This window comes from Cricetulus griseus, assembly GCF_003668045.3.
Source record: "Cricetulus griseus strain 17A/GY chromosome 1 unlocalized genomic scaffold, alternate assembly CriGri-PICRH-1.0 chr1_0, whole genome shotgun sequence".
In the NCBI taxonomy this organism is placed as follows: domain Eukaryota; kingdom Metazoa; phylum Chordata; class Mammalia; order Rodentia; family Cricetidae; genus Cricetulus; species Cricetulus griseus.
The window spans coordinates 49,424,182-49,432,660 of NW_023276806.1; positions in this window are offsets into that span (position 1 = coordinate 49,424,182).

Sequence of the window (8,479 nt, forward strand, 5' to 3'; positions counted from 1 at the left end):
GGGTAGGAGCAGAGCTTTTGGTATTTGGGGACCCTTAAAGGGCATCATTATCTAATTATCAAAATGTACTGGGGTCTCAAATCATTGGCTTTGCTGAGATTAGTTCCACATGACACACAGGAAATTCTCTCTGAGGAAATTTGGGCTTGAAGGCTGTTAGCTCAAGTCCTGACTAGAGTATTTTATATAGCAGCAATAACAACAAACCTCGATTTCCTCCATTGTATTAAGTGTCTGGTTTGGAGGCTGGTAAGATGGCTTAATGGGTAAAGGTACTTGTTTGCAAACCTAAGAATCTTACGTCCATTCCTGGAATACCCACATTGTGAGACAAGAGAACCAACTCATACATGTTGTTCTCTGACCTCCATATTAGCACTTTGGCACATGAATATCTGTGTGCACACACATAATAGATGTAAAAGAGGAGGAAAGTTTAGTTTTCAACAGCAAAAAAAGAGGCAAGATAATAAAAATGTAATAAAGTATTGCTACACACAGGAGCAAAAACAACAGCTGAAACTGGCCTCAAGGAAGTGGGCATGGCCTTACTAAACAAAACTTTAAATCAGAACTTCAAATGTGTTCAAGACTAAAAGAAAACATATCTAAATGACTAAAGGAAAATATGAGTATTGTGTTTTGCCAAATAAAGACTATCAATAAGGATAAGAATTATTAAAAAAAACAAATAGAAATTATGGGATTAAAAAAGAGCACAACAATTAAAACAAAAATTTTGCCCTAGGGTATTGACAACAGATGGACAGCCAGAAGAACTTGAAGGTAAGTCAGCTGAACTCACCCAGTCTGAAGAATAGAAATAATAAATGACAAAAAAAATGAACAAAGCCACAAGACCAATGGGATATGGTCTAGAATCCCAACACCTTCATGATGGGAGTCAAAGGACAGGGGAGAAAGGACAGAAAACAGTATTTTTAAATATTTGAAAAATTGCTCAATGTGAATAAAGATTTGCTCAGCATATGCTAAGGATAAACTCAAAGAGATCCAGACCTAGAAACACCATAACTTTAGAAAGACAGACTCCTAACAAAAGAAAAAGACTCATGCAGTGCCAAAATCCTTGATAAGATTAACGCTGATTTTTCATAAACCACAGAGGCTGGAAGATAGTGAGATGGCATATCTGGAATCCTGAACGGGAAAAAAAACCTGTCAACCAAGAATCAAGGCCCAGAAAAATTAGCCTTCAAACTGAACAAATTAAGACATTCTCAAAAATTGAGAGAGTTTATAACTAAGACAATCTGGTCTATAAGAAATACCAAGGGAGTCTTGCAGGAACGAATGAAAATACACTAAATAGTAAATTAAAACCATATGAAAAGATAAAGGAGTCAGTAAGGGTTACAACAGGGGTAAACATAAAATACATCATACAATTTTCTTATTTAACTTAAAAAGAAAATCCTGGGGGAGAGGACCTACAGGAGAGCAAAGTTTTTGTATACTAGCAAAATGCAATGGGTATGAATTTGAACTGAACTGGATTGTTGTAAAGTGCTAATAGTAACTGCCAGAAATTCAGCTTGAGATCATTTCTGCATATATGGATTTCCTGAGACCAAATAGTAACCACTAAGTAAAACAACTCATAAATCTAAAATGAAAGAAATGACCAAGGAACAAGAGCATGTGACAGAGTAGTTTTATGTGAAAACTTCACTCTCTAGTAATCTGTAAAAGCTGAGGGGCCAGCCAGGTGTGGTGCAGAGGCAGGTGGAGCTCAGAGTTCGAAGCCACCCTGGTCTACAAAGTGAGTTCCAGGATAGATAGGGAGGGGGTGGGGCTCAACCACTAGGGGAGAAGGAGGTGGGCACATATGTTTGTGCCCACCTCACCACATCCTCCATGCCTGCCCTAAAATACCCAAGTTCCCTCAGTTTCCCTAGTACTTTTCCAAATAGCATTATGTTTCCTCCTCACAGCAACTGTGTGTGGCTTTATAACCATGTAAGGACATGGGGCAGCAGGGAGATGGCTTAGTGGGAAAGAGTGCTTACTACACAAGCATGAGGACCTGAGTTTGGATTCCCAGAACACATGTAAACAGTCATGTCTGTCCTTTTGCCTGAAACCCCAGCACTATGGGAAGCAGAGACTAAAGGATATCTGGGGCTTGCTGAAAAGACAGTCTAGCTAAAACAGCAAAGTCCAGTTTCAGTGAGAGACCCTGGATTAAGGGAATAAGGCAAAATGACAGAGAAGAATAATTGATACCCTCCTCTGGTTACTCTACACACACATGTATGTACACACACACACACACACACACACACACACACACACACACACACACACCAGAAAAGAAAAAGAGAAGTGGATGAAGATTCTGAGGTTCAAAGGTTAAGCAGCCCAGGGACATTAGTAACTGTGAGAGCTGATACTAAGATGAGTTCTGTCTTATTCAGGTATCTTTTCCTGAATCACACAACACCTGGCCCTAGAGACACTGACTTCCTTTTGTTTCATTCATTTTCTAACTTCCAATTATGGAAAACATCAAACCTATAGCAAAGTAAGGAGAGAGCAAAATAAACCTTCACTGTTTGTCTTCAGTTTGTGGCCAGGCATGATGGAGCCCTTTCCCATGAACAAGCCCCTGTGTCTTGCCAATTATATTTTGGGTCAGATCCTGAATACATCCATTCAAATGAAACTTTTTGGTATTTGCCTTTAAAAGATATTCATCTAGAAAAGCATACACACAATGTTCTTATCACTTTTAAAGAGACTAACAATGCATTAATGCAATAACTAAATTTCTAAGCGTTTCAATTTCTTGAAAACATTAAGGGTTTAAGTTTGAGCCCAAATATTATTCATATCCCACAACTGGCTGGAGCCTCTCAAATGTCTTTTCATTCAAAAGTTTATCCATTTCTTTGCCCTGATAGTGTATTTGCCAAACAAAGTAAAGCAAAATATATATTATATTTCTTTTGTAGAGTCTCCAAGAGTCTGCATCTCCCTAATGCAACAAACATGTTTTTCTGCTACCTGCATTTCCTATTATACTAATTGGAAATTAGATTTAAAGACTGGAGCATATTCATTGTCAGGGCCGTTCGACTGGTTCCGATCACAGTTCCAAAGACATCAGTCGGAAAGAGTTGGCCCCTGCAATGTGGGGCTAATACAGACCAGACCACGATAATTCATATTCATTTTTCTTACCAGAACATTTCATAGATGCTGTTTATCCTCTGGTCTGGGGTATATGAGGACTGCCCCCCACACACACACACACAATGTTTAAATCTTTCTAACTAGGAAATAGCTTAAATGTTTGATGCTGGAAGGATTGTTATATAAAACTGGTTCATCATTACATAGGAATTTTATGCAGTCATGACTGATCACAGTTTTCAAAGAATACTGAGTGACATGAGGAACGAAATGCTTTCAGTGTTAAGGAAAGAGCGGGAGTCAACAATGCCTAAGGGGCTGGTGAGAAGGCTCAGTTGTTAAAGGCACTTGCTGCAGTTGGTAACAAGAGTTTGATCCTAGAAGCCCATGTGAAAATGGAAGAAGAGAGCAAGCTCCACAAAGTTGCCTGGGACTTACGCATGTGTGCGCACACACCATACACACACACACACACACACACACACACACACACACACACACACAAATATATAAGTGTACTGTGTATTTACACATAGAAGCTGGGCATGATAGTTCATTCCTATAATCCCAGCACTTGAGGAGCTAAGGCAGGAGGGTTGATATTTGTACACAAATCCATCCTGGTGAGTTCCAGGTCAAGCAGAACCACAGAGTGAGACCCCACCTTAGTTTTTTTTTTTTTTTTTTTTTTAATGCACATAGAAAAAAAGATTAAAAGAAACTACAATCTCAAGGAAAACCAATTGTCTTAGTAGAGACAATTACCAAGATTTAGAATTATGGGTGATTTTTCTTCATTCTCTCAATGTTTTCCAACTTGCAATAATACATTTATATTACTTTCATAATCATCAAAGATATTTTGTAAAATTTCTATTTCTGTGAGTGAAGTTGTGAGTTTTCTGAAGTCATCTACAGGACCACAAAATGTAACCTTGAGGTAAGATTTAAGCATACTGAGAAGTGTAACAATAGAACAAATTGCTAGTCAATTTCTGGTGGTTTGATTCTTCTGAATGGTCATTTTGGTCATAGAAAAGCACTGGTCACAAGGACTAGTTGGAGTGGAAACAATTCATCAGAAAAACCAGAAGAGGACTGGGGAGATGACTCAGTAGCTAAAGTGTTTACCTCACAAGTGTAAGGACTGGAGTTCAAATCACTAGAACCCACATAAATGCTAGATAGATCAGTATGGAGACCCACCTGAGATCCCAGTTTGGAAGGCAGAAATGGGAAGTTACATAGTCATACTAGCCATATTATCAAACTCTGGGTTCAACTGAGAAATCCTTCTTCAACGAATAAGGTAAAAAGCAATTGAGAAAAATTCTCAGCATCAGCCTGGGGCCTCCACATACATGTATGTACATCTTCATGTTCACATGCCTACACATATGCAAACACACACACACACACACACACACACACACACACACACACACACACACACACACACACACGAGAAAAATATAAGAAAAGACAGGAGAGTAGACCCAATGGCATAGGAGTATGGCCTAATGACTTGACTCTTCAGAAAGCTCAGTCTTGATGCTCCAGATTCTCCTTCAAATAATTTATCAAGAGGCATCACACACAGTCAGAAACATCAGTCTTCCAGCAGCAAGGATCTGGGGCAATTAGGAGCTGCTCCTCCAGAAGAGCCCCACAGGGGCATGTTGAAGGTACCTCTATCATGGCAGTTTTCAACTTGTGGGGTCCTAACCCCTTCAAGAGTCAAACAACCCTTTCAGGGGTCACCTAAGACCATCAGAAAATACAGATATTTACAATTCATAACAGCAGCAAAATTACAGTTTGAAGTAGCAATGAATATAAATTTATGGTTTGGGTCACCACAACATGAGGAACTTCAGAATTAAAGGGTCTCAGCATTAGGAAGATTGAGAACCACTGCTCTATCAAGACAGCAGGCTCAGCCTTCTGGTTTGACCTGCAGAAAGGAAGCATTGAGATTTCCATTTCTGATTTCAACCTTTATCTCCTTCCTGCTCTAAGTTAACCTAGATCAATGTCCTACATACAGGAAGTACCAATTATTGATCAAGGAAAGATTCAGTTTTAATGTCATAAAATCTTTCCTGGGACCACTTCCTCCAAAGTCTAAGAATCCTTGGAACTGTACTCAGGAAAGAGACTTTTGTTCCCTACCCAAAAGCATCTTTAAAGCTATGTCACCACTTACATACCATTCAAGTAGCAACAGTCTCATTCACAAATTCCACTCAAGCAATTCAGCCTCGAAGGGAACCTCAGATGCCTTAAGACTACCCTCCCATCGGCTAGTTTCCAGCTCGGAAGATTCTTAAAGGGATGCTTCATTTTGTCTCTAAAGTCAACACAAGCTGACTATAGGTGTAGAATAGGAACACAAAGAAAAACATCAATTAAAAATTAATCTCTTTCTTTTTAGTCCTGAGGTTCAAACCTTGGCCCTTGTATGTATGTGCTACACAAGCCTCCTACTGGGCTATATTCCTAGCCTAGTAAAAGGAAATCTTAACTCCAGCATTCATAAGGAATTAATGTCAACTCTTGTATTTCCTTACTGTATTAATATATTAGTGTTTCTCACATAGTTAATACCATAATGTATGTACAATTTTACATAATGTTAGTTATAAGAATTATGAGCTGTCTTTCTGTTCTTATCTGCCTATGCTTCTCTAAGATAATAAGCTAATCCATGATTCCATACTGGGCTTCCATGTAGGAGATAGGCCAAAGAAGCATTCCATGGACAGATGACCATAACTGTTTCTATCCATTAGTGTGAAACAGACCATGGACAAAGTTTTCAAAAAGAAATTATGTGTGTTTGAGGAGTGGAAGAGAGATGATGGCTCATTTTGAGGACCATGTCTTTTGAATCAAAACCTAGGCTACAATATGACCAAAGGGACTTTAAGTCATTTAACCTCCTGTTGTACCTGTTTCCTCATCTACCTTTACATGGGGGGAGGTGTGAATGATGCTGTGTAAGTACTTGCTGTTTATATTACCCAAAGAACACAAAAATATTTCAAAACTGTTGCTTGTTTATCAAAATATTTGCATTTCTTGTACAATTTAATGTGAAAATGGAAGGAAAAGTGTTTGAAATTTTAACTGTTCTTGGAAATACAAAATAAAATATTGCCCCTAGCATAGAGAAGGGTATAGAAGGGGAAATAAAGAAGAATGATTAAAGAAGGAAGGAAGGATGGAAGGAATCAGAGGAGGAGAAGGAGAAGAAAAACAGAAGAAGGAGGCAGAGGAGGAGCAGGAAGGAAGAAGAGGAGGATGAGGAAACGGATTTCTAGCCAATGATCAGGAAAAAATGCAAAAGGCAGGAGATAAGTGGTGTAGTAGCATCTTGTCTTGCCAGTGAACTTGTAGTGGTGGCCACACCCTTTGGGCATGGTCTCGGGTGCAGATGTGACCCATTATAAGATATAGGTGGGGCTGGCTCATGCTCTCTTGGGTTGTGGAGAGCATCAAAAGGGGATAGACTACATCTTCTGGATCAGGAAGACCATGGTAGTTATTTACTCTTATCTGTGTAAGTGCTTCTCTAATAAACACCTATTTATCATTTATCTTGGGTCTGGTTCAAATACAAGAACTTCACCTGAACCCCCAGAACTCTGCACTGTGCACGGGGGCTGCCGGTGACCCAGACCCTGGTACAAAGAAGATACTCAATGACCTCCTAGAACCTTGGAAAAGGAGAATACAATTTTCAGATCAATTATTTCCCTCTTTATTTTTTTTTTTTAACCAGGAACCAAACTCCGAACAGAGCCTTTTGTTCCAGTAAAAACATTCTCCAGCAACTTTTCAGCATAATGTAACATGATATGGCAATATTAGCAGAGGTCAAATAGAACATAGTTTAAACAGCATTTGACTTTGGGGCTCAAAATGATAGCCCTGTCTTCCAACAACTATTCTCTTCATCTTTCACGTGGCCTGACAATGAACAATTTTCTCATGAAAAAAACAACAGCAAATAAACTATTTTCTTAAGTAAAGCGGGATGTTTAGGGGATGGAAGCTGAAGTTCAGCTCTTAATTCCAGTCTGGTGTTAAAGACTGCTGACAGGAGTCACGAAGCCAGGGCAAGCTTTGGGGGAGAGGGCATGGTAGAAACTGGGAAGTCAAGGAAAATTTGAGGGTTAAGAATGAAGATGCCAGCCTTTATACCACTCATAACAGCAGATGTTACTGCTCATCTCCCGGGGGCTCAAGGTCACCCATGAAAGTGGCAGGCAGTTTCCCAGGGGTCCTGTCTCCCATCGAAATCACACTCACATTTCCTTGATGATTCTCTCTTGCCCTTCCTCAGGCTCTCTCCACTTGCTCATACCTCTCCTTGGCCTATGTCATGACTTTAGGAAGCATTCCTAAAGCTTCTGGCTGAAGCTGGTCTGTCACTTCTGTTACTCCCCAGGGATCATATGTTATCACTTTCTCATGTGCCTTGAAGCTATTTAGATGCAAGTCTTATTTTTTGTCATACCTAATTTCTATAATACCTTTTACTTTTTATAATGCTTTACAATTGTAAAACCATTTCCCATGTATCTTATCACTTGGTCCTCATAACATCCAGTGAAACACCTATTTTTATGATTGACGTAGAGGGACTTGAACCCAGAGAGTTTAACTGGACCAGTATGACAATAAGTCAGGGTTTTTAATGACAAGTATCCCAACTTGACAGTCACTTCCTTGAAGACATGAACTCTGCCTTCATTGTTTTTGAATCCTAGTAAACCTAATGCAGGACCTAATTTAGAACAGATGTTCAAAAATTTTGGCTCAATGAACATGCATGCATGAACTTGCACAATGCTTCAGTTCCCCTTCTGCTGACAGCCTCTTTTATTGAAAGAGTTAATGGCATCATTCTCTGAATCTCCTCCTGACATCTGCCTACACTGTGCCTGCTGGAGCACCCATTCCATTCTGTGCCCTTATTCATTATGGCTGCTGTAACAAAGTATTACAAAATTCAGGGCTTAACACTACTATAGTTCTGGAAGTCAGAAGTCTCACTGGGAAAAATCAATGTGTCTAGGGATGGTTACTCTCTGGAGGCTGTTGGGAGAATGTTTGTCTGTTGTTATTATTTCTAAAAGCCTACAGGATCCTTGATTGTGAGGCCCCTTCCACCATCTTCAATGTGCACTGTTCCAATTGTTTTGTCATTAATCACATCATTTTCTCTCTGAGATCAAATCCCCTTTACAAAGTCCATTGTCCACAGGGTATGATATCATTCCCAGGCTCCAGAGACTAGGACCTAGGCTTCTTTATG